The sequence below is a fragment of the Emys orbicularis genome, chromosome 1 (assembly GCF_028017835.1).
Source record: "Emys orbicularis isolate rEmyOrb1 chromosome 1, rEmyOrb1.hap1, whole genome shotgun sequence".
In the NCBI taxonomy this organism is placed as follows: Eukaryota; Metazoa; Chordata; order Testudines; family Emydidae; genus Emys; species Emys orbicularis.
In genome coordinates this window covers 229,254,148-229,281,711 of record NC_088683.1, presented here as the reverse complement: position 1 = coordinate 229,281,711, position 27,564 = coordinate 229,254,148, and the positions used below count along the sequence as shown (strand labels likewise).

The window sequence follows — 27,564 nt, the reverse complement described above, 5'->3', positions numbered from 1 at the left end:
GTGAAGCCGGGGGGCAGCCGGAGGAGATGGGCTCTGTCCGGGGCGCCTGGAAGGGGGAGAGGGTTTGGGCGAGAAAAGTTGGTGCTTTAACAAATGAAACCAGGACGGACTTGCTGAGCTGTGAAGCTGAATGAATCGGTGGGGTGCGGGGGGCGCACGCATTTCCTAGACCCTCATCCCAGCTTCGCCCTGCTCCTCCTGGCTGCATCGCCGCCTGAAAAGAAACCAGCCGCTCTGCGAAATGGCCCGAGGTCCCTACCCCCGTCTGGGGGCAGAGGCGACGGGTGTTTGCAGGCTGGATCTGCCGGGCGGGGGGGACGGCAGGTGACCTGGTTGTAAAGTTTGGAGGTTCTGAAATGGACCGCTGATTTCAAGGGCGAGAGCATGTGTTTGGCTCGGGAGCGCGGCTGCCTGTTCAACCTGGTGGGTGGTATGGGATGATCCACCAATCGCCTCCTCACCCATCCTAGCCCTGGGCTCGCCATCCCCGCCTCGCTCAGGAGTAGCTGCCTAGAATAAATGAGACCCGGCCGCTTGCGGTGCTGCCAGGCATAGACTATGTGACTGCAGGCACCAGCTGGAGTTGGGTTACGCTTCTCTTGAATTCCTCATGATGAGTAAATACCTGCTCAAGGGGCTGGAAGGTGTGTGGCAAAAAGAGGGGGCCGGAGAGGGGGAAAGAGCCTTGCTTTTAGCGCTGCGGGGATGAAAATGCGTGAATTCGTCAGGCTTGTACTTTCCCCAGCGTTCAGGTCAGGCAGACTCACTTGATTTGCTGATATTGACCAGTGTCAAAGAGACAGCTCCCCAACCAGGTTGTTTCCGAGTGAATTTATAAACAAACCAATGCGGATCAGTATGTTCCCGGGCGCAGTGTGTGCAACCAGACCATTTCAATAACAAGAAAGATGATGTCAGTGGTTTCTGACTTACATAAGAAGCTTCCTGACTAGGATTTCTGGGACTGCATAGTCAACAGCGAAGGATTTGACAGGGGATGTTGCGAAGGCCAAAACTATAACTGGGTTCAAAACAGAATTAGATAAGTTAATGGAGGATAGGTCCATCAATGGCTATTAGCCAAGATGGTCAGGGATGTAATCCCATGCTCTGGGTTCCCTGAACCTCTGACTGCCACATGGTGGGACTGGACCACAAAGCATGGATCACTTGATAATTGCCCTGTTCTGTTCATTCCCTCTGAAGCATCTGGCACTGGCCACTGTCAGAAGACAGGATACTGGGCTAGATGGATGATTGGTCTGACCCAGTATGGCTGCTCTTATGACAGAGGAGATGCTGCAGGATTTATACAAAGGTGCCCAGGGGATTTTTTTCCAGGAATTTCTGATACTTTTCCAACCCCAACCTTCATTTATCCCCTCCCCCCTGCCAGTGAAAATGTCCCTTATCCTTAACAATATTCCTGACATCCTGCTTAAAATTCTAAGCCCTTAAGTAGAAATAATAAAAATGATAAATCTATAGGCAGTTTTCAGGGCCATAAAGGCATGAAGTTTGAGGAGTGACTTTTGTTTTGAAGAGCAACCCTGAGGAATCCTGAAAAAAATTAGATCTGTTGTGGTCAAGGCAATATTATACTGTTGTTATTAGCAATGAGTGCTTTAATCCTGCTTCCTCTCCAGTCAAAAGCAGTGATAGACTCTGTACTTCTAACAGCTGTTAATATCTTCAGAATGTGGCTTACGTTAACAACGATTGAATATAACCATTTTCAGACTCTTAGTGATGCGTACATTTCCCAAATATGTGTGAATATGTATTTTTCTTAGGTAAGATTTCTGTCTCCAACTCTGAACTAACAAAGTAAAATATATTGAGTCCTTTTCTTCTCTTGCTATCTGTATAAGAGCACTTCTCAGCGAGAAACACGAGGATAGATTTTGCTCTGTTATTCCAGTATGAATCCAGAGTAGCTGCACCAAGTTCAGTGAAGTTACTCCAGTTTATATGGGCTAAATGAGGCTGAAATATTGTCAGTCTTTTAAAAAGATATTTGGAAATGAACATGACATTTTAAAATTCGTTGTCTGATTGTTCCTCTCTCTCACTCCTGTGTAAAGTTGGAATTAGCCCCCTTTTGAGTCAATGAACTTTTTGCAGTGATGGTGAACAGAAGCCTCCCATAGGTGTTCAGAACAGATAGTTAGGATGAGATGCTCAGCTACAGCTAGAGTAAATCAGTGTAGCACTATACTGACTTCAGTGGATTTATGCTGATATACACCAGCTGAGGATCTGGCCCATGATGATGAGAGAAGGTTTTCTGTTTCAGAGTGAGTACTAATATATAACTGGAGTGGTTTTTTTGCTTTGATTAGAAATGTGTGGTGTGAAAGAGGATTGTGTGATGAAAGGAGGGGACCAAGTGAGGAAACTAAACCTCTTTGGGCCACATTCTGCTCTCATTTATACCAGTATAAACCCACAGTAACTACATTGAGGTCAGAGGAATTACTCTAGATTTATAGTAGTGTGAGAGCCGGATCTAGCCCTGTCAGGGTTTTTTTCCCCCTCTCTTCCCTCCCCCATGGATTGCATTTATACAGTTGGTATGCAAATTACAGTATGACACACTGATGTTACATTAGTGTAACTCCATGACCTTCATTAGAGTGTTTGGATTTACCCACGTGTTGATAAAAAGCAGAATGTGGCTTTTTACCCACATTTTAATAGTGCCAGGAGCTAAATGTTCAGCTTTTTTGGAGGGGAAAGACTTTGCTGATTCTCTCTCCTCACTTCCCCATTCATACACACCTGGATAGTGAAGCTGTAGAGATCCCCTGGATGACTAGATCATGTGAATGCTCTTCTGGAGGATCCCAGGGACAATGTCCTTACTTCTCATATGTATATACTGTGTCACCATCGACACAGCTACTCATACCTACGTCCCACCTCTCCATATTCATGTACTAGTACCACATATCTTCCCTCCACCCCCCCTGTATATCCAGCGTATGGTTCACAGACTAATTCACATTACACATTAAAGCACACATCCCATCCTACAGTGCATGAAGATAGCACGTCCAGTTTTTCCATCCACAGACCCTTCCTCATTCATTAGTACTATAGGCAATATGCAATTGTTTTTAAACATGGTGGACCAAACTCATCCTTGATATTATTTCACTCAACTCAATGGATGAATTTGGCTCAACTCCATTGAAATCAATGGAGTAATTCCAAGGTTGAATTTGGCCCAGTACTTTTAGCATATCAGGGTGTTGGCCATGTTTGCTGAGATGCTGTGCAATATGGTATTAGAATTGCAGATCAAGTACACTTTTAAAAGACCGTTATGTTTAAATGTATTAGTCTGTCTTGCTACTGTACAAACACTTGGTGTAATAACACCGCTAATCGCAGCACAATGATTTGAGAATAATACTGTCCTATTATTAGGCTGCTGGCAGAGGTGCTCAAAACATTGAGCAGTGAAGTTTCAGGACCTTTTTCTCTCTTTCCTAATGAACCAGCCAGATTTCATTATGAAGACATTTAGATAATGGGCCAAATCCATCTCTGGAGTATTCCTATTGAAGTCAATAACTATATCAGGTTGTCATTTGACCCAATATATTGACAAGTCAGGTTACCACTGTTGAGGAATCAAAAAGATGAATGGTGCTGTAAAGGGAAAAGTCTCTTAAAACTAGTGTATAATAGCACTGTATATAAGTATTACAGAAAGTAACATTTTACATTTTTAAACTTGAAGATTTATACATTGTTGTCATAAAATATTTGACTAGGGATCGAAAGACACAGCAGAAAATTTCAAGGACTATATTAGAAGTGACATTTTGTTGGCTTTTATAATAATGCATATCCCCAGTTCTGCAATCTTCTTTGGGCCTTAACTTCTTTGTCTCAGGGTCATTGTGATCTGACTAATAAAGACCTCAGGATTGTTGGGGGGTTTTTGTTTTTAAATTTAGCTTGAGCTTTTCTGCTGTGCAGCTGCAATTTTCCTCTCACTTCTGCGTAGAAATGGGATTGGGAAATGTACCAAGGACCTGTTAGCTAGAGGAATAAACTAGAAATGACGCCCTTCGGCCAACATCTAGGTTCAAGGGAAAGATTGTCCCTTTCTCCCCACCCCATCCCTAAACACCCCCACTTCACTACTAGGATTCCTATCATGGTCCAGTTCCTGGATCCTGGTTAACTTTCCATCTTTCATGTATGTCTCTGGTTAATAGGGGTGTAAGAATCCTATCCCACCCTACTGGTGGAAGACAGGAAAGAGCTTTCTCTTTTCCTTCCCTGCCATTCCAAAGTTGGCTATTCTCTACCCTTCTCTCGCTCTCAATTTTTTTTGTCCTACTGCACCAAAAATTGCTGCTGCTGCTAGAGTTTTCCAAAACAAAAGCAAGGTGATAGTGACACAGTTCCTGACAGTCTTATTATTGCCTACAGCTTTCTGAATAATAGCAATGAAACTGCTGAGACTCTTATTAGTTTTACTGTTGTTGTTTATTGAGAAAGCTGTGAGTATCAGTAGAAGCACAAGATCTGTCTGCAGATTCAGGAAAGCAGCAAGGCATCTGTTCATATCTGGAAAAGTTACTTCATAATCACAAGGGCTACAGATGTAACACTTTTTAAAGGAAAGCTTCAATTTTGCAGAAATTGATGATGTAGGCCACCCTACTGGCCAGGGAAGGTTTACTAGTAACCAGTGTTGAGTAGGCAGTAGAGTTTTAAAGTCTTGTGATCTCTGAGAATTCTGTAATTGCTGAGTTTTTATTTTTTTAAAAAGCATAAATATTTTATTGAAAATCGAACATCTTTTACAAGTTTAATCTACGAGAGTAGTGTCTCACTTTTTCCTTCTGCGTTTTGCAGTATAGCCAGGTTCAGTGCCGTAGCTACCAAGGAACAAGGGAACACCTTGTGTTACTATGCTTTTCACAAGTTCCTAGGAGCAGCTCTAGAGTGCTACAAGGAGTTTCTTCACTACTTTGGTATTTTTTCCTTTAAAGGGACAGTATCAAGATAAAAATAATATCTTGAATTCTTTACTTGCAAATTTACTGAGTCATTTATGACATATGCTTATGCAGCTTATTTATTACATTTAACTTGGCTTGGTCACTGGAAATTGACTGGTTAGTTTCACGTTTGCTTTTTGTCAGTTTCACTCTTTTCCCATGTGTTGGTGGAATGCTGCTGAGTATGGGTTTCCAGCACCGCAATGACATGTTTAATCCACAATGATGATCTGCATGCTCCTTCCCCCACACCACCACCATTGTTTTTTTACAATACCTTTTATTTAGATCTGAAGTGAAGATGATGATAGTGTCTCCTCATTTTATTATGTTGAAGTCCCAATTACTGCTGAAATGGAATCTGTAAAGAATCCCCTAAATGAAGTTGTCCTAGAGAGCTTCAGAACGGATATGGTTTGCTTCATCAGAAACCCCAGCCTCTTTAAGGATGGGTGTTTCTTTAAAGTAACTTTGGGTGCATCCTTTTAAACCATTGAAAAAGCAACAAATAATAGCTATATTTTGTCTTTTGTGAGGTTGAGACAAATGAATTTAGTTAGACTGCAACTCCTTTCTGTGCTATTCCTATTGTGCTGAGGCATGATAGGGGATAACGAATGGATGACCATCCTGTGTCTTGTATTGCTTCCAATACCAGTAGCCACGATAAAGAATAGATTTTCAGCTGTCCTTAATTCTGTACTCCAATGCTTTTCTGAGTTCAAGACAAACCTGAAACATCTGAATGTAGGGTTTTATGTTTTGTTTTTGTGTGCTTTAGGAAAAGCACATTGTTGCAATCTAAGGTATGTGAGGTAGAACAGAGCCTCAATGACTCTCTCTCTCTTTTTATTTTATTTAAATCATATGAACTAGAAACTCAGTCTGGGGCCCATAGAAAAACCTGGAAAGAAAAATTGTGCATTGGATGTGATAACCAATGCCTTCAATATAATGTCTTTCTCTCACACTCAAAAACAGTGAATAATAGAGCACAGTTCTTTGTCCTTCTGGAAATGGACAAGATTTCTGTCTCTTTATCAGTTACCTTATTTTTTTAAGTATCAGAGGGGTAGCCGTGTTAGTCTGGATTAGTAAAAAGCGACAGAGTCCTGTGGCACCTTATAGACTAACAGACGTATATGCTCCAATACATCTGTTAGTCTATAACAGGGGTCGGCAACCTTTCAGAAGGGGTGTGCCGAGTCTTCATTTATTCACTCTAATTTAAGGTTTCGTGTGCCGGTAATACATTTTAACATTTTTAGAAGGTTTCCTTCTATAAGTCTATAATATATAACTAAACTATTGTTGTATGTAAATTAAATAAGGTTTTTAAAATGTTTAAGAAGCTTCATTTAAAATTAAATTAAAATGCAGAGCCCCCCGGACCTGTGGCCAGGACCTGGGTAGTGTGAGCCACTGAAAATCAGCTCGCGTGCCGCCTTTGGCACGTATGCCATAGGTTGCCTACCCCTGGTCTATAAGGTGCCACAGGACTCTTTGTCTTATTTTTTTAGAAGACTTTTCTCTATGGCACTCTTGAGTGCAGTTCTTCAATTAATGCAACATGATCCAACATTATGTATTTCAGTTGATTTCTCTTGTGGTGTGGGAAAGCAGGAGAGTTCCCCCACTGCTCTGCTTTTTATAGGATTGGAGGGCTGATGTCAAATGAGCGGGGACTGTGGGATTTGGAGAACTGAAATGTTGGTTTGCTTGTTTGTTTTTTGCTAGCATTGGAACAATTAAAAAATGGAAGAGGAAAACCACGGGGTAAGAGTTTCCGTGCCTTACAATAACATTAGACTGCGCACAGTCATTCAAAAAGAAAAGTAATTGTCTTTGTTTACAAACTAATGATGCAACTTAGTTTCTGAAATAGAGAAAAATATGTAGAGTCAGGTGGAAGGCTTTTAAAATCTATTTTAAGCAATGGGTAGAAACTAATACCAAGGACTCTTACAAAAGCACGTCTGCCGTGATCTTATGCTTTGGAATCTGGGGTTGCCACCTTGACTCACATTGTGTCATATATAACAATCTGTCCTTTTTAAAATAAAACAAAGGAATAAAATTTAGGCCCCATTGAAGTCAATGGAAAAACTCCCATTGACTTCAATGGTGCTAGGATTTTACCCAAGCACTTTACCAGTGAAAATTCAATAACTCCTAAATAGCAGAGGAATATGGCTGTTTTGGGGTCTTATTGCTAATTGAAGAGCCCTTCTGATGAGAGAGACTGATATATATTAAAAATATTAGGAGCTGGATTTTCATCTCATGCCAGTCATACACCTGGGTAACTCTGTAGACTTTAGTGGAATTAATGGAGCTACTCCTGACTTACACTGTTGTGAAAGGAGAACAGGCCTTATATGTTAATTAGAGATATTGAATGAGGGTCTCAGCTGGTATAAACAGGATAACTCCATTAAGGTCAGTGATGTGACACAGGTGTAAAACTGGTGTGAGGGGACTTAAATGTATATGTGATTTTATACCAAATGAGGATCTGGCTTGATAACTTGAGTATATGTTTTCATACAGCCTGTATCTGGTGTCTATTTGAGAATCTTTATAGTTTAATAATGTGGGTAAAACTCTGTGGTCTTTGTGTGTCCTTTTAACATCTTGCTCTTGGTTCTACCTCCTTTCCCCCTTCTGGTGTGATTTATTTATAAAATAGATTGTCTGGGAGCTGGGAAGTGAAGGTAAAAGAAACTGTGGTTACTTAAATTCTTTGTGATGGAGATCATGTGGGAGAGTCAATTAGCTATCTGTTTCCACACATGAAAGATGGGAGTTTGATTTCTGGGGGAGGGAAGGGGAAGAGCCTGGAGTGTATCCAAAACCTGTTGGCTAGTTCTGAAATGTCCTTGAACTGAGGGAAGGAATTATTGGAAGCAAACATTAATATAAAATATAACGATGCCACTCAAACGCTGCTCTGGCTCAACAAAATCTGACTCTTTTTTTTTTTTTGGACATTTCTTGCATAGATTTGCCTATTTTATGATTTTTATATTGTAAGGATCAGATTATGGCTGGCCTTGCATAGATATGCAAGGATGGGGAGAAGACACAAGAAACTATTCTTTACCATGCTCCCCCGTGTATGAACCAGCCAAAGCTGCTGCCCTGAGTGCAAGGACCAGGAAAGATGTTTTTTCTGAGTGTTGCTGCTGCTAAAGTGGGGCTTCGCTCCTTCCCTCCAAGCTGGCCAGCAAAATGGAATCAGTATAGGAGAGTGCAGCTTGTTTCAAAGGCACTGCAGGCTCTGCTCTGGCATAGCTTTCTCCAGCACCCCTGGAAATACTGTACCTGAGACAAGCAGAGATCCCCAGAATTCCCACGTATGCAGAGCTTCTCCAGCCCCACCCTCACCCAGTCCGGCTTGTGGTTTAGCAGCCAAACAGCACCAACCTAGCCCTAGTTATTTACTTGCTAGAACAAAGCTAGTGTGAATGCGTTCTCCAGGAGAGTTTCCTCTGAATTGTTTGCTCAGTGCAGGTCACAGCGCGCACCTGATAGACAACTTTGAATGGTGCAAATGCGGTGAAGTGGAGCGACTCAGTTGATGGGAATCTATTAAAGGCAGAATGTTAACGTTTTGTCAGTCGCCATCTCGTATGCTGGGATACATAAGAGTAATTCACCTCATGGCTATGCTGCTATCCCCTTATTGTACATTAGGTAATGTTACTCCACAGTTCATTAGGGCCGGCTGAAGGTGTGAAGGAGTCTCTAAGTGAAAGTTGCTGTGGGCGCATCGGTGCCCTCCATGCAAAATCATTGTGCAGTGAGGGTAACGAGCTGCTTTGTACCTGGAGAAGGCTGCTCTACCATATGTCTGCCCCTTTTAAAGGTAAGACTGGACGTGGGAGAACCAGGTGAGGAGGAAAAAGACCTTTACGGAGATGAGGTAGATTAAGAAATCTGTGAATTAAATGCAAATGCTCCCCCAAATGAGGATGATTCTTCAACTGCATTGGGGAATTCCTTCATTCTTCAAATATTCTTTACTACTTTGGGGGCTCCGATGCTGATAGATCCAGGGCGTGGTCCCCATCTGTTATCCCACCCCCTGCAGTCCTGGCACCGACCCTGTCAAAGACTCTCTCTATCTTTTCCATAATTTGAAGGATTACCACTTCATGGTGCCCATTGATCTTTAATGGCAATGTTTTGGTGTCTGAAGTGGAGGAAATATGATCAGCTTGCGAGAATATTTTTGACAGCAGAAGTGCACAGTTGTGGGGTCTTCTGAGTCAGAGGGCTGGGCTTTTCAAAAACCTGTGTTTCAGATCACTTGCAATCTCCATGTAATTGGAGTTTGACATCAGAAGCTCTATTGGAGTGACTTCAGCGATTAGCCTGGGAAGAGGGGAACTTTTTCTGTGTTACTGAGTGTGTTTTGGGGGCAGAGCAGGAATTTCTTTCCTTCTTTTGATGTATTAGCATCAAAAGAGTCTTAGCTTCATTCCTAATTGCTTCTAGATTTTTAATTTATATACCAGTATGTAAGTAACTGCATGAAGAGATAGCCGTTCAAAAAGGCACGGTTTATAGCATGATTAAAATAAAAGATAGCATCCAGTGTATACTGCTGTAGTTGAAATATCTCCCCCGAAGACTTTTAGTTTATGTTCTCATTATATCTAACCGCTTCTAATGCACTGCCTGTTTTAACAACTGGCATGTTTTTAGGATGGATGTTATGGCAGATATACTCCCACCATATTTTAACTTGAGACTTTAAACTGTTGTATCTGTGTATTTGACAATTCTTTTTATACATCTCAGATTCCTCTCCCTTCCCTTGCTCTTTTTCCCCTAAACTTTCTTTTTTTAAAGAGGTGTGGAGGAAAGCAGGAGGGAATTGAAATCTCATGAAGAAGCTGGTATAATTACATTAGGAGTTGTGTACTTGGAACTCTGCTATAGTCAATGAACACTGCATGAATCTGCAATGTATTTCTCAGGACAAGGTGATACTTTATTTTTTATATATATAGGATCACTGTAATTCTTACAAAGCCACTTAGGTTTCCTTTTTGCTTTCAATTGGAGGGATAGTTGGACTTTGAACTGTAGCCATTCAGAGTATGGCACTGAGAAAGTGCTGAGAAGCTGTCCTGTTAACATGTGCATGTGATTAAGACCAATGAGCATGGGGTTGTGTGTTGTACTAAAAATAGTCATAACTTGTCAATTCTTTCCACTTCCCTCCCTAAAGTTTATTGTTTAGCTTGCAAATGTTTAGAAGTAGCTTTAAGTTGGGAGCTCAATCCTGCAGCATGTAGATCTGTAACTTTCAGTAATTTCAAGATCAGCCTATTGCTATACCAAGAAGGAAACAGATGGACTGCTTTAGCCAACTGCTTTGTACACTCAGAGCTTGAGTAGCTTTGAATGCAAAAACATGGTCTTTCTGCAGGGATCACCGTTTTATTTATTTGTATTTTGTGTCTTCTGATGCTGTAGCGTACAATACCTAATGCGATTGCAGAGTGCTAAAGTTTGTTGATAATAAAAGTGAGGTAGTCAGCAATAAAAGTAAATCACCGTATTAAAAGTGAGCCTGAGTAGCAACCTTTTGTAACCTAATATCCATATTTATCTATTCCCAGCATTTGGTAAAATCAGATAACTTGATTTTTTATTTTAAGCAGAAATTGCTGTGGTGTAAATCATAGCTGCTCTGTGTGGCTGGGATAGAGATGAAATAGGTAGCGCCCTGCACATTTGCTGATATCTGTTTTATATCCATGGACCATGTTTGTGGATTGGATGCAGATGCAATTTTGTATCCGCGCAGGGCTCTAGAAATAAGATGGGATCCAAACAGAAGGCAATAATCAGCTTCCCACCTTTTCCCCCAACCCCACTCCTCTCATGGTTATTTATCTGACCCAAAGGAAGGGGAAAGGCAGGTCTCAGCATAAACAGGTTCCCTTCCCTAGTGGACAGTGGTTTCTGGTGAAGTGCTAAGTGCAGCAGAGCAGACAGAAGATGCACATTAAATCAGTTATTAGACCATGCATAAAGGTTCTGAGAAAAGAGTGCACCTCTCAGGTGAACCACTAGATTCCCAGGGGGAATTGGTACTCCACATTCATGGAGCTTGCCTTTGAACTCACAAAACTGAGGATAATCCTGAGTTCTTGGTAAATGGATTTTGCTTGAGGTTGCAGGAGATGGAATGCACGTGCTCTTCCCCATCTGCCCCATACTACATTGCTTGGCAGCTGCTGTCCCAGCCTCTGGCACAAATGCGGCTCCAATTGGTCACTCTATATCACAGTGTTTGAAGCCATCAGAGATTCCCTCTCTTAGCATGTAGAGGGTGTGGGAGACCTCCTGCATGGTCACTCCACTCGCATATAACCTGTGGAGTTGCTGTGGGAATTCAGGGGCATGGAGAGCTTTGCCCAGGCTCAGCAAGCCAAGGGTAAGTTTCACCCATAGGACAGATCATTCTGTCAACATTGTCTTTTTTCCATTCTGTCTCACCTCCCAGAATTACTGGGTTTGTTAACTAGTTTCCATCTAAAATCATTTTTTGTCTTCTATGCACTTCCTTTAGGGGCTAGCTTTGGCCCTTCCTACCGCCTTGACTCCCTCCTTCCCTGCATCTTCAGTGCTGCATTTCTCAGGAGACGCAGTGCAGAAGTTATGCCTCTATCTCTGCCTTAATGGTAGAGGCAACCCCTCCTCCCCCACCTTACTATGGACAGGAGTGGTGATACTAATTTTTATTAGTGTGGTTTATTCTCCATTGATTATCTTTAATGTGTTGCTGTCTTGTTCAGGTAATAAACTGCTGAAAACTTCCTAAGGTTTAATTTAAACCAAACCAAGCCTGCTTCTAATGGATGTTGTAAATGGATTATTGTCCTTAGCACATTAAAAGCTTCGTGTGTTACGTTCCTTCGTTTTAAGGGTGCAGTATATCTTGTTGCAGAGCTCTCCAGTACTCGATCTCATTGCAGGCTTAAACCAAGGAGGGGAAATCAACTAAACTAACAACTTAAATTACAAATCAATTATTTTTTGGGGGCTTCAGCAGTATTCCTAATTTATATTATACTTTGGGCTTGATCCTGCCTTGATGCACCCCTGTACAGACAAACAGTGGGAGTTTGGATGTAATAACCTGCAGGCTGCTATTTGGATGAAGTGCTCTGCTATAAGCAATGGGCCATATCCTCAGCAGATGTAAATCATTTATACCCACTGGGGATTGGGTCCAGTAAGTATAAGAGATGCATAACTGTCATATGTGCTCAATTTTCCCCCAAATGTGATGTGATGTGAACCAGAATAGAAAGACGTAGCACCATGCACCAGTTATCTGCACTCTGTCATCTGTACAGACATTAAACAAATACGTATCTTCAACCAAATTTATTCCTGGTGTAAGTCCATTAAATTGAGTTACATTGGCAATGAATTTGACCCCTCATGTGTAGCTTATTTAGTACACAAGATGGAATAACCAATGCCCTTGAACCTCCTATAGCAGTGTCCTCACTTAGGGAGCTATCTGTCTATATCCTAAATCAACAATCCAGACATAAAATCTAGGATGGGGTATCATGTGGAATTGTGGAAAGGCTCCTTGAGGAAGAATGTTGGGCCCATAAATTAACGAATGGATTACAGCTACCTCTGACAGGTGTAATATGGATAATGTTCATTATGTAATAATCCAGGTGTAATTTAATACAGATTATTAATGTACATTAGCAATAATCATTTATCTAACTGTTCCACAGCTCGGTCTTAACCAATTTCCTTTCGGTTATGTTCTAAATGAAATATTAGAGGGAAATATTTCAAAATGTTGCAACCCTTAATGATTTTTCTTGGAGCCTAACCCCTGGGTGACAGTAAACACGACTTGATGGAGGCGTTAGCATAGCAATTGCATTATTGTGATGTGAGACATCATGGTACATGTGGTCCTATGGCTCCTTCATCATCTAATTGTCTATTGGACCCTCTTTCCAATTGATAGACTAGACTAATGCAGGGCCACCAGCTCTGTGCGTATGTGTGCACACATACATAATGGGAAAGTATATAAGAAAGAAATGAGTATGGGCAGAGGACATCATGTAAAGGCAAAAGGCTTCAGAACATTGATCATATATATGATCATGTATATAGGGAAGAAGAATTCTTATCATAGCCACACCAGCAACAACTGATGCAAACAGAAAGGCCAAGATACAGTATAAGTTCCACTGTTCAAATAAAGCAAAGATTAATCTCTCTAATTTTTTTAGCTCCACATATTTCATCAAATGGTCAGAGTTTGGTACAATGTTGTGTCTCGGTCAGTCTTTTAAGATAGCTCATTTGCTGTACAATATTTGTTTGTTTGTTTTTAAAAAACTAGAACAAGTTTTATAATGAAGCAAGTTATGGACTGACAATGCCAAAGCTTTAGAGTCAATGTGATCCTGTGGATTGATGTGTGGATGCAAACCAACAGTACTTGTATTGTACTGGAAAATTGTGGGGCATAGCCTACTATGTGTAGCAAAATGCTGCTGGCTGGTAGCAATATAGATACGGTGCAGACTAGAATGGAAGAAGGTGGTGGTATGGCTCATTTCTGGGCAGCGCCTGCAGGCTGATCTGAGGACTAGCATGGTAATAAGTTTCTTTTTGATCTCAGAGCCACAGATAAATCTGTGTGCGTGTTTGAAGAGAGGTGAAGGAGAATATTATGAAATGTAAAGGGAGAAGAGTATCCGCACTTGAATATGCTCAATTATATGCTGCAGTTGAGGCTGGCCTAAATATGCTGAGTTGATACTGATGTTGAGGAATCTCTCCTACTGGATGTAATGGACAATCAGGCTTATTGTTTGGAGACTTGGGGGTAGAGGTTTTTGGTTGTGATTGTAGTTTAGATGTGTTAATTTAAGCACCTCTCCATTGAATATATTACCCAAATTATATCGCAGCAACTGACTGAAAAATGAAATAAAGAGCAAGGTAACCTTGACCGTCTAACACCTCACCCAGTGAAATAACAGTACTAGCTACTTTGTGAAATTAATTCTCCAGGGAGAGGGAGAGAAGAACTGTATGCAAACTGATGTAAGTCAATGGCATAATTCTGAGATTCACTGAAGGCAGGTTATATTTATAATTGCAAAAAATATGAGGCTATGCCCTTTAGTTTGTTCCTTTGTAAATAGAGTTGAGCCTTAGGCCAGGTCTACACTATAGACCTATATCAGTATATCAGTGTTGCTCAGGGTGTGAGAAATCCACATCCCTGAGTGACGTAGTTATACCTGCCTAACCCTCCGTGTAGACAGTGCTGTGTTGTTGGGAGAGCTTCTACCGCTGACATAGCTGCAGTCTCTCGGGGAGGTGGATTAACTACTCCCATTGGCGTAGTACCATCTTAACAGTGCAGCTGTGTTGCTGTAGTGCTGTGCGTGAAGACAAGCTCTTAGTCTTGTCATCTGTGTATCGATAGATACAGCTACATTCTGGCCTCTTTTGCAACATGCCTGTAGCATGTTCTTTTGTAGCTTCTTGATTTCAGTGGCATAAGCCAGATGGGCCAATGCCTAGGGCTGAATGATGGATTGCATATCACATAAATATCCCAATAGTGAAGGCTAGAGCTCATGTGAATCAAGGTTTGGTCAGGATTTCAGGGCACAGACAGGATGATTCTGCTACCTCAGTCTTTTCTTCAGACCATTTTTATTGGTTTTGAGGATTTAAACTCAAAAATACCAAAGAATATCTTCATCTGCAGGCATGAATATCTATCTGCATGTGTGCTACTCATTAATTTTAGTAGGATTTGCATAAAATCTTGTGCAGCAAGATGGGAGCCCTCTCTCTCCTTTAAAATACATAAAGCCATTTCCCTTCTCTTTTCAATATCTTGGCTGTAGATCCAGTTGGGATTCTAGGATTGGCCAGCCCCTGGCTTTATAAGCCCTGATCCTGCAGTGATCCTGCCTGTGGGGTCCCCTGGAAGTGGAACACAGCATGGTGCTGACCATATGGCATGGTGCTGACCATGCAGCATACACTGCAAGATTGGAACCAAAGATACCAAGTTCTGTCCTGGGAAGATACTTTAGTGCCATTTCTGTAGAAAGTACATCCCCTTTCTGCGTTACGCTGCTGGTACTAGGCAGATTGTGTTTGCTGTTATTAATGCAGTTCCTGAGATTTGCAGATCTTGACCTCTCTGTCTGCTGCATCCTTAAAACCCAGTTGCCTTTTTGAGAGGTGGCCGGTTCCAATGAGAATAACTTGTTGGCAGTGCATGATGCCTTCCTTCTGGGCTGTTGATTCTATGAAAGGATTGTTTCAGGGAGGGGCGGAGGAAGGTGTGTGTGTGGGAGGAATGGAGTGGGTGATGAAGAGGCTGTGTGGCTGTGAATGGGCTTTTGGTAAAGCATTGATTCTAGAAGCTGTACTGCGGGCTGTTTAAAAGCACTCAGATGCTGCAGTCTTTTGCCTTGTGCTTTCCAAAGGCCCGATTTGAGGGGTGGTGCTTATCTTTAAGTAGCTGGATCACAAGGAGATCATTGTTCTCTTGGGCGCTGCGTAATTTTGCTTTGAAAGAAAGTTTAGTTGTATGTGCTGGGATAAGGGACACAAAGATTCAGTATAACGTTGGGCTGGGATGCATTGTGTTTGCATAGTATAGGAAAAAATTGCAAATGTTGGGCAAGTTTCATCCCTGGAGTAATTCCATTAACTTCAATAGATTATCCCAGGGAGAAATTTGGCCCAATGCCTCTACTGCTAATGCCAGAGAAGTTCCGATCTGTGGAATCTCACTGTAAATGAGATTCTCTGTATATTGTACACGCTGGCTGTTAGCACTAGATAGTGTATAGCTAATTAAGGGTGAAAGTCAGCACTTGAGTGCTGCATGGCCTTGTACTGGCCCAAGTCCCATTTAAGTTTTTCAAATCAAAACTCAAGTGAGACATAAGTACCTAGCCCATATTGCAAGGGGTGAATATCACCCTAACTGCGTAAACGCTGAGTTTACCATTGTCAAACTCGCATACCAAACAAGCTTTAAAAAGTAGTCACGTTTTCTGATTTGATATAAAATTAGATTGTTCATCTCATCCCATGCACCCATTGAAGCCTGCGTTATTCTGACACAGCTTCGACGACAGCTAGATTACATTTGGAAACACCATAGTGCTATTTACTAGAGCCTGTTTCATACCAATGAGCTACAATTATTTATTACAAGAAAATGTGGAAAGCTGCTACTTTTGTGGCCTAAACTGCCACCAGTAAGTGTGACTTTCAGTGAAAACATGGGGCCCAAACCCTACAAGGCACTGGTAGCTTCCCAGGGAATGCTGAGCATATTCAGCTCTATAACGGGCTGGGGAGGAAGGCTGGTTCTAGTGGCTAGGACTTGGGAGACCTGTGTTCAGTTCCCTGCTCTGCTAGAGACTTGCTGTGTGATCTTGGACAAGGCTCAGGCTTGGGGCATGGTCTACGCTCCCAGGTTATGCCGGTATAGCTGTGTTGGTTAGGGATGTGGGTTTGTTTTAAATCTGTGATAGCAATGGCAGCAAAAGCTAGTGGAGATGTCATTATACTTACCAGAAAGTCACTTACCTGGTATAGCTTATTTTGCTCGGGGAACAAGTGTAACCTATACTAAGAAAAAGACTGTTTTGCTGGCATAAGCTGCGTCTGTGCTAGGAGGGTTTGCCAACATAGCTGTACCGAACCTTTTAAATGTGGACAAGGCCTTACTCTCCCTCTGTCTCATTTCCTCATCTATGACATGGGGATAACAGCACTTCCCTACCTCACTGGGGTGTTGTGAGGATAAATACAGGAGAGATTGTGAGACACTCTGCTATTAAGATGATGGATGACACACGAATACCTAAGATACATTGTTAAGTATGCTCTGCAAGTGACTAGCACTTTGCAGGATTGAGGCCTTACAGGGCAATGTTAAAATAATTCTCTCTTTAATGGACCAATGCTTTCAATACCATGAAGCGCTGATTGGCCAAGGAATATCACCGGCACAAACAGATGACATTTTCCATTCCTTCCCTAAACAAATAGGGGGACATTGTCCCTCAAAGACAAAACTTTAGTTACAGTGACATCTGCATCTGCCACTCCTTCAGGAGCTGGATTGTGGTGGAAGAGTGTGCTGCAACACTTCTGTAACAGGGTGCTGGCTAGGAGAAACAAGCCAGGCCCCTGTTAGTCCCGTTCCAGAGGGAAAAGGGTTAGTTGGGCTGGCTGAGGGGCCACGCCCTAATTACCAGAGGGGATCCACCTGCAGACCTGGGTAGCCAGCCTGCCCTATAAAGCTGGCTAAGAGACAGGAAGGGGGGGAGACAGGAAAGGGGGCAGCGTGGGCTCTAGATCCCTGCTGGCTGGGAAGCTAGTAGTCTCCAAGAGTGTTGGCCTCTGTAAATACTTGTAAATAGTAGGTGGTGGGAACGGACACCAACAATAAAAGGACACGGGTGCTGCACCTCGGGTGGTCTCTGGGTGTTTTTGGGGCCTAGGCCGGCAAGGACCAGGTTACAACTTCCTTACATTACAAGCTACATGTCCTGATTAATTACAGTTGGGTAAAGATGAGATTATGCCATGGGACTTGGTTTAATTAAAATATAGTGCTGAGAAGTTTAATAAATGTCTAATGTGTACTGTCTGGCTGCTGAGTGCTAATGTTGCACTTTTTAGCAACCTTTAACTGCTCTCTTCTAACTTCAGTCACAAAGAGCCCACAGACACCCAAAGGGGAAGGCTGTGCTGGAGTGGTGGAGGAAGCCTGGAAGTACAGGATCTAAAGCTTGTCTTGTACTGTTTAGTGGAAAAATTACCGTCATGCGTGTGAAATGTGAACTCAAATGTGAATGTTGTGTATGTGGTCTTATTTTGTTTCTTCCTGGTTCCCCCACTCATCTGCATTCAACTCTTTCATCCCTTTTCACTTTTTCTTACATTTTTGTAATAGTCACCACTAATCTAAAACAACAACAATAATGAAGTGTCTGCATATAGAGTCTGTTTAAACTGTAGAAGGCGCAAATTCTTCTAACATGCTTTGTGTTAGTACAGGCTTGGGAGAGACCTAATGCTCCATGATAGCCCTATGTTAGCAGCGTGTCCAAATGCTACCAATGTAAATGTTGCAAGAACTGCATGTAGGTCTTGCATCTCGTCTATGATGAAGTCCTGCCCAGCATTAAAAGCTCACTATTCTAAATCTACAGTTATGGAAAGATTGTAGCTTGGCCTCTGCAACTGTTACCTTATTATGATTATTAATGTAATATTTACTGTTCACTCCCCCACTTTCACTGCACCTAGACATTAAGGAGGTGGGAAAGGGTAGATATTGTAGACATTCTTCACCTGGAGATTTTGTCCATGGCGTCCGTATGAGCTCTCTCAAGAAAGATAACCCCAGTTAACCTCCAACAAAGAAGGTTTCTGGGTCATATAAGATTTGTCTGGGGCCCCTGGGGAGAACTAGTCAGAGCAGATTGCATCAAGAAATGAAGCTTTTGCCCACAAAGTTCTAGGAGAGATCCTGAAATAGCAACCTGTCCCTTAGCACTATAGTGTTTTGTTTTGCCTAGGTGTAGATTAGAATTAAGCCTACTTCACTTACCAACAGGATAGACTTGCATTATATTTAGTTCTGACCTCCATTCAATTAGAACTGTTTCAGAGTAGCAGCCGTGTTAGTCTGTATCTGCAAAAAGAACAGGAGTACTTGTGGCACCTTAGAGACTAACAAATTTATTTGAGCATAAGCTTTCGTGGGCTACAGTCCACTTCATTGGATGCATGTAGTGGAAAATACAGTAGGAAGATAGATATATATATACACAGAGAACATGAAACAATGGGTGTTACCATACACACTATAAGGAGAGTGATCAGTTAAGGTGAGCTTTTATCAGCAGGAGAGAAAAAGAACTGTTTGTAGTGGTAATGAAAATGGCCCATTTCTGGCAATTGACAAGGAGATATGAGGAACTGAAGGGGGGGGGGGGGGAGGGAATAAGCATGGGGAAATAGTTTTACTTTGTGAAATGGCCCATCCACTCCCAGTCTTTATTCAAGCCTAATTTAATGGTGTCCAATTTGCAAATTAATTCCAATTCAGCAGTCTCTCGTTGGAGTCTGTTTTTGAAGTTTTGTTGTTGTAATATTGTGGTTTTTAGGTCTGTAATTGAGTGGCCAGAATTATAACATTCAAAAACCAGTTGGAAAATACTTCAATCTCCCTGGCCTTAACTGATCACTCTCCTTATAGTGTGTATGGTAACACCCATTGTTTCATGTTCTTTGTGTATATATATATCTTCCTACTGTATTTTCCACTACATGCATCCGATGAAATGGACTGTAGCCCACGAAAGCTTATGCTCATATAAATTTGTTAGTCTCTAAGGTGCCACAAGTACTCCTGTTCTTTTTTCAATTAGAACTGTTTGTTCTTAAAAATACATCGCTGGTAGAGTAAGCAGCATAATGGCACAATTTGGACTGAACCACTAACCAGGTTGGCACTGCAGAAAAAAGAATAGGGAAAGATTTGGGGGAAATAAAATAGCTTTCTTCTTATAGCTGCTGGTGTTGCAAGAGATGAAAGAAAACATAAAAATGAGTCTTTTACTTTAAAAACAGCCCCAGAAGAATGATTCAGTTATAAACTAGTTTTTTCAGGACCTATAGGTGGCTTGTACACTGTAATTAGATCCCTGTTTTACCTTTTACATTCAGATCTGCAACTTAGTTCTTTTTAGGGGAAAAAAACCTCTTAGTTTTACAGTGGGAGATTTGTAGTTTTTCAAACCTGCCCTCTTGTAGTATGATTACACATCTCATTTCCAGAAGGGAATGCGACTGTGATTTGATACTGACTGTTTCAAATCTATTTATTTAAAGTATGCTTGTAAGATCTGAAATTCAGTAGGTAGGTCATACAGAACTACAGGACAAATCTGAGATCCTTCCTTCTGCTGACACGCCCCATCCCAGCAGAACACATGAGTTCTACGCAACAGGGCAGCTGTAGAGTTGCCAATCCTCCGGGATTGGCCTGGAGTCTCCCGGAATTGTCATTGATCTCCCCGTGACTATTGAAAGCAATCCAGGAGATTTTAATAGGATATTTTTTAAAAATGACATTATGTTGGAAAAAATAAATCTCCCGGAATAGCTTCAGTCAGAGTTCGCAACCCGAGGCAGCTGGTCAAGGGCCAATCACTACAGATATTCAGGCAGCATACTACAGTCCTGGGAATAATCTGAAGGGGTAGTTCTAAAATATACAGTCCTAGGGATCAGAGTGGACTATGTGGGATTTTCTGTTTTTATTGTGTACCCTTCTATAAACTTGTCTTTTGAAGCATTTAAGAGCTTGAGGAACCATGATTAAAAGCCTCAAGTGCCATGCTTTTCCATTTATCCTCTAAGAGGATCGGCACCAGTTTCACTGCTCTGATCCATTATAAGAACTCGCAGAGAAGACAGACTCATTGACTTCAGTAGGCATTTAGTCAAGCACTGAGGGCAGTAAAGGAGCATTATCCCTTATAATGTAGCAAGAACAGTGTTGAATAGCTGAAGCCATTCTATTCTTTTCCACCTAGGTTCATATGCCACACCCATCATTGTCATAGCTGTGCATATCTCCTTCCCTGTCGATTGGACACATATATTAAGTACATTGTAATTGCAGAATTATGTATCGAATCCTTCAAATAGCAAGGGTAGGTGAGGCATACAGATGTAATGGATTTGAAATCTACCTTTTTTCTCTCTTCCTGATCTTTGAAGTCAAAGATTGCTAGCTCCCACTTCATGAGCAATCCCAAAGGATAGAAGAAAATATTTCAAAAGCTTTGCAGAGCCATTCAACATAGTTTAAACCCACTGTTTACTTGAACCGCTGGAGGTCAGCTCTATTTTTCAGCAGGATAATCTGGGCATCTCTTGTAGAAGAAGATGTTTATCCCTGATGTTGCGAGAATGTGGGGTAGGAGGAATCCCCCTGAATGCCCCTCAGATAAAGCAGGTGGGGAATCTTTTTACTAGATGTTTTCCTGTTGAAGAATGCCTATTCATTTAACAAAAAAGTTAATTTTTTGGTTCAAAGTGACTTTGTTTCAAAATTTAATTTAGAGAAAAACAAATTAAAGAATAAAAAGGTCAAAATTGAATTGAAATGAACCGTTTTGAAATTATCAGAATAAAATGTTTAGATTGACCCAAACCAAATATTTTCTTTGGATTATTGGTTTGTGAAAATTGTCAAGATTTTCTAGGAGTGGGAACATTTTCTTTGAAATATCAGATTTTCCCAGGATGGTAAAACAGTTTCCCAGCCTGCTTGCTCTTTGGTTACATTTGCAGATTACCTTTTCAGTTGTTAGAATTTTGCAGGTAAGGGTCTCAGGATTCCAATTATCTTTAAAAATATATGTGTATATCTACCTCTCTTCTTGCTGAACCAGTCTTGCTCACCTTACTCAAGTGTAGTCCCTTTAGTCAATTAAAAGGGGGGGGGGCAAAGTGAGCAGGATTTGGCCTACTAACTAATGTTTGTGTGGCACCAGTTCAAAAACCATTGTGATATCTCTGCTAGATCTGCCTCGAGTTAACTAATGAAAATTATTCCTATATCTCTAACATCACTGATGATGCATCAGCAAAGAAGTCAACAAAGGCAGCTGATTTTCAGCTATAAACATTTTTAGAAACCTAAACAAAAGGCCAACATTTGATTGGAATTAGTCACTTTCATTTGGAAGGTCTTAAGAAGATATACAGAGTAGTAAGTTTAAAAAAGACAAAGGGAAATGCAAAACGAACTCTCCACCATAGCCTTTTAAACAGTTTAGCATTTGAGTTTTTCTTTTATGGTGATGGTGAGGGCCTGATAGAGAAGTTTGCTTTGTGTTCACTTACTTAAGATTATCAGATTTATACTGTGTTCTCATTAGTGAATGCATCAATTGTCTCAAAACTAAACAAAAAAGTAAAAAATGTGCAATTAGCAATTTTAAAGATTTTCAGGGGGACACATTGGAAAGAGTCCTGACTAAGTCGCAGGTGAGAAGAATATGACACTTTGTAGGAAGTTGCATTGAGTGAGGATTATCCCACTCAGTTGTCTGGCCTCAAAAAATGATACAGCCCCCTGTGTATCTCCATGAAAGTGATACTTGCCATTGATGTCAGCAACTGTATTACTTTCTAATATTGTGATGGATGAACTTGCACAGATTATGTTTGAGCTGCAAGAGAAAAGACTGAATAAAAAAGTATACACTGATGAGATTGTAAAAAGATTCTGCGCGGTCAGCAGAGCTAATTGTTGGTTCATTATTCACAGAGATAAAGGTTTTACTCCACCACCACCCCCAGTTACTGCACAAGAAGGGGAGGGGTTATGTCAAAGAGATTGTATAAAGCTGGGATATTTCCTTTCATATTCTTCTGTCCTCTGGATGCAAAGAATCTCCTGCAATGTGTGGGCTGAGATGAATATGTTACATATGCGCCCCCCCCCCCCCCCCCCGTGCCGAATTTTTTTTTTATATGGGATCTTGCGGGATAAAGTTGCTCCTTTAGGGGCTTGCCTTGTGAGAATTTGATTTCTTAAACTATAACATGAAAGCAAGCAGCTGACTCCCAATGTCTGCCTGTCCAGACTTTATTTTTAATTTGCTTCCGCTAGCATGGAAAAGGGATAGAAACATTTTGAATGAGGCTCCGTGTCTCTCTTGCTTGTGGTAAAAGTGCCATGTTAACTCCTCTATTTCATCAGCTGCTAATGAGGGCTATGGCCTAGAGGAAATTACATTAGCTATTGCGTGGCCCTCCACAAAAAAAGGCCAGGTACCTCTGATCCACACTATATATGTGGCAAAGGGTATGACAGCCAGTGTTGGGCACTAATTGTATCTTAGGACGTGCCACTTGCTTATGGATGATGCTGTGATTGGCAGTCACAGCGCCTTTGCATGAAATGATGCCCCTATGGCATTCCATGGCAATGGAAGGGCCAAAACTCCTTGAAACTGTTGCTGTGAAGAAAACTGTGGAGGTTGGGAGCTGTGGGGCCATACAAGGACTCCACAGCCAGCTACACGTTGCAGAGTGGAGTTCTGTGGCCAGGCAGCCTGAGGGAGCAAGTAGGGGTGTGTGTGCGGAGTGTGTGCGGACCTTTGGGTGTGTGAAATGCACAGATCTACTGGCCACAAACCCTCATTGAGAGCATGGAGATAGCAGGAGCCATGAGCTGCTACAGCCTGTAGTTCTGAAGTAATAGCTCAGGAGCGCGGCTGAACAGGGCTTCGCGTAGCTTGGCTCAGAGTTGGGAGGGAGCATTCTGTCCCCCACAACCCTCGTGTTGATCCTCCATATAAAACCCACTTACTCAGGAGAACATAGGACTTGCTACATTTGATCAGACCAATGGTCCATCTAGTCCAATATTCTGCCTCTGACAGCGGGTGCTTCCAGGTGCTTACGAGGAAGGTGGATAACTAAAGAATAACCTGTGCATGTGGGAAATTTCTTCCTAAAACCCATAGTTAGTGGTTGGCTTGAGCCATGAAGCCCTTCTAATTTATTTTAGTCTATCATGTGCAACTCTGATGTTCTTATTATCCACATTCCTTTTAATCTAATCCTTCTTTGAATACTACTAAGCTTCTGGCCTCGGTGCTAAAATGTAGCGGAGAGTTCCACAGGCTAATTATATATGGTGTGTGGATGTTGTAATCAATTTTCAAATGTTTTTTTTAATGTTATTCAATATCCCCTTGTTCTTGTCTCAAAGATTGGGTAAATAAAACATTCCAATGTACTTTCTCTATACCATTCATTATTTGGCATTACTCTTTCATGTCTCCAGCTACCTAAGCTAAACACTCCTAATCTTTTCAAACTCTTCTCATTCGTAAGTCTGTTCATGCTCTTAATAATTTTGATCACCTGTCTCTGAACCCTTTTTATGTCTGCTCAATTTTGTACCGTTTATATGAGACTGCAGCTAGCACTGTCAGTATTCTTATGTATCAGTTCTGTGCATTGGTTTTTATCCAGTTTTTTTTTTTTAAAGAAACTACTGTATCTATTAAAACTTTGGGCCCAATTTTGTAGCCCTTCCTCAGGTGAATAACTAAGCCTATTGACTTTAGTCATTGTAAGTAAGGCCTGCAAAATCCTTTTGACTATTCTATATTAGCATGGCAAACTAACTAAGTTACTGACCTGGACAACTTGGTTAACTGCCATGCTCATTTTCTAATTGCCTGAACAGTTGAAAGACTTTTCTTTAAAGATTGCACTTTCTTTTTTTTTAATAAAGAAAATTGTTTTGCAAGAAGGGAAAGCTGTGTTTGTTTTGGAAGGAAGATTTATTGGGATGATATAATCCCAATTTGCATTATCTCCTCACCTGTTTTTCCTCAGGGAACTATCAATCTTTATTAACTTTTCTAAGTCAAAAGATCAAAATGATAGACAAATTCCAAAATGGGATGAAAACACTAATACGAGTTGAAAGAATAAGCTTCTTCATTAACACATGGTGAAATTGAATTCAAAGAGGAGCTAGTTCGGTAGAGATGTGTGACCTGATAAGAGTTTTGTGGGATCAGAATCCTTTGTAACGGGAGAATATATGTTATTACAAGGCACAGTAGTACACTGGTCCCATCTGGAAGGAGCTATCTTCCGTGAACTCCCAAGGTGGGCTTGCTTTCATTCCTTAAACAATGGAGGCTCGTGAAACAGGAAAATATAACAAAATACGTGATAAACCACTTGAATTTTCTTATAGAAATTGGAGATGAAGACCTATAAAGCCATCTAGTCCAAATCCTAGCAAATGCAAGATTGCTCCCTGTAGTACGTTCTTGAGTGCTGGGTGACGCTAAGTGATGCAGGTGATGAGGCTTTCATGGGGAGGTTATTCCAGTATTCAACAGAGATCACCACTAGGACCTTGTTGCTGATGAGTCCTATTCAGGTGAAAACAGTCTCTGTAGTTGTTAGTCCTTTCGAAGCTGAATTGGCCTGCTGGGTAACACAGATATAGTGCTTCCTCTTGATTTCAAGAGGAGTCCTTTAGCAGAGGCCACGTAATAGCAGTATTGACATTAAAGGGCTCCATATGATTGCTTCTTCTCCAGGGCAGTCTGTGATGCCTGCTCAGGGCAGGCCCTGACATATTAATGCAGGAGACGGCAGAGGAAGATTTTTAAAGGGGCTATGCACTGGGGCACAGCTTCATGCCTTTCAGATAGGGATCTGTGGCAAATCAGGTTGAAAAGTTAGTCTCCAACCCCTCCTTCTTCCCTGCCAAAACAAATTCACCCTGACCCCTGTTAGGACTTGAGGAGAGGCAGAGCTATAAGCCAAATCTATGGAAAACCAAACCCCATCCCATAGATTTGCTGGTTCTCATCCATATTACTACTTGGATGTTTTGCAGGAGAATTTATATGGAACCATATGGCCCCATCAGGTGGAGATAGGTTAAATTATGGGCCACGGGGTTGGGGAGTTTGAGAGGTGGGGCGATCATCTAACCATGAACTTAGGTATAGTACTACAGTAATATCTTTAAGTTATTGGTACGTTTACTTTGAAAATGTATATAACTTAACCGCACCCCCTGCAATATTTACGGTTATTGAATTGGTACAAATAGTTTCTACTTGGATGGTCTGCATGCATGTGTATTTTATTATACATGAAAGAAGAAATGTAGGATTTTTCTTTTATTTAAAAATATTGTGGAGATCCTATGATTTCCTTGCCTGACCAATTCGCCATGATTTAAGCCCATGGCTGTTTAGCATTAAACTACATTTGGTCAGAGCTAAAACAAGTGGACTCCTTATAGTTTTAATATAGGACAACATTTTTCTTTTGTTTTCTCATTTGTCCTCCCTACTTGATCAAACACAATATATTGCATATTTCATAACTCAATAGGGATGAATTTCATGACCTCTGCTGTTGTTTTTACACAAACAGGCTTTGATAAACAAGGTATATTCGCTAGCTGACATTTGATCGCTGAAAGTAGAGCTTTGCGATGCTATCATCGTGCACTATAAAAATTAATAATGTGCAGGGCTGGTTGCTTTCCTTTAAATGCAAAAGGGAAAAATAAATAAAAAAAATGTTCAGAAAATAGTGGGACATTGTAAGTGAGACCAAAAAGAAGCCACCTCTAAACTAGGCCATCAGGAGACACACACAACTTGTGCAGTCAGTTATTGCTGTCCTCCCTTTGAGCTTGATTGCCATATAGAGATAGAGATATAGACATATATAAAGGCAGGCTTACACTGCTGCTTCTGCAGGGAAACTGTCTCCATCCCCTGCCAGTGTAAATCAGGAGGCCTATGGAAGAAGCAAGACAAAGCAATATGCCATTTCCCCCCAGGATTAAGCCTTCTCGTTCTATTTAGTTGCATGGTGTATATAGATATTTTCCATCTCCTGGGTGTATATGATGAATTTGTACCTCATACATAGGGCTCAATCCACCCCCCTCCCGATTACAAATTTCAGGGCTTTTATATATTGTTTTTCACATTTGTACAAACATGTGGAAAATAGATGGGTTATTTTTATCAATATAGTTTTCTTCAAAGATGTTCCATCATTGATATTGCATTCTGCTTCAATATCAGGAGCTCAGTTTGTTAATTTCTGGGAGGCTATAAAATATTCCTTTCCTTTATATAGCCCCATAGGTGTGCATCACACTCTTAATAGATTAAGACCTGGATGCTGCGCCAAGATCTGCTAGTGTGGACCTTGGTGCCCATGCACAGACCCTTTGAAGTCAGAAGGGCCCCTGGATTTTGAAAGAGAACGTGTTAACTCCAGCCAGAGCCATTGTGGATTAGTTTGTTCCCCCTGGGCATTTGTATGCAGGCAGGGCTATGGGCCCATATGGGTCAGTGAAAATATACCGAGTGTATTTTAAATGTTTCACAGGAAGAGACTATCTTTAATACATGGTAAAATTTTCAAAGGGAGGGAAAGAGATATTGGAATGGAGATGAAAATTTTAAGCGGGCAAATTACACTGTTGAAATAGAAGACTTATATTTTGGATTGTATTACAAAGACGGTCTTAGGAATTTCTTTCTCTGACCATTCTTAGCACAATGTTGATCTTTACCACAGCACTACTTAACATTTAATTAGATTTCTGTGTTAGTCCCTTGGTCTAAATGGGGGATATTTAATATCGCCAAAGAATAATGTTAGAAATCAGCCAAGTGTGGGGAGGGAATAAAACCCGCTTTCTATTCTTCCTGGAGTACAATAGCTGGTTGGGGAAATTTGCTTCTCTTGATTGAGTGACCTGATTTCTTCTTCCATCCGCACAACACAGCCTCTTATAAGAAAAAGGCTAGCCTTAAATTCATACATAATTGCACAGCAGGGAGACCCAGTTTAAAAACGTAAATTTCAGTGTATT

The 27,564-nt window shown here is 41.2% G+C and overlaps 1 protein-coding gene across 1 annotated transcript in view; it reads left to right on the top strand.

The window, feature by feature from the left end:
- NHS (NHS actin remodeling regulator) overlaps positions 1-27,564 on the top strand; it is a 353,913-nt gene that overhangs the window by 475 nt on the left and 325,874 nt on the right. The window lies entirely within an intron of this gene.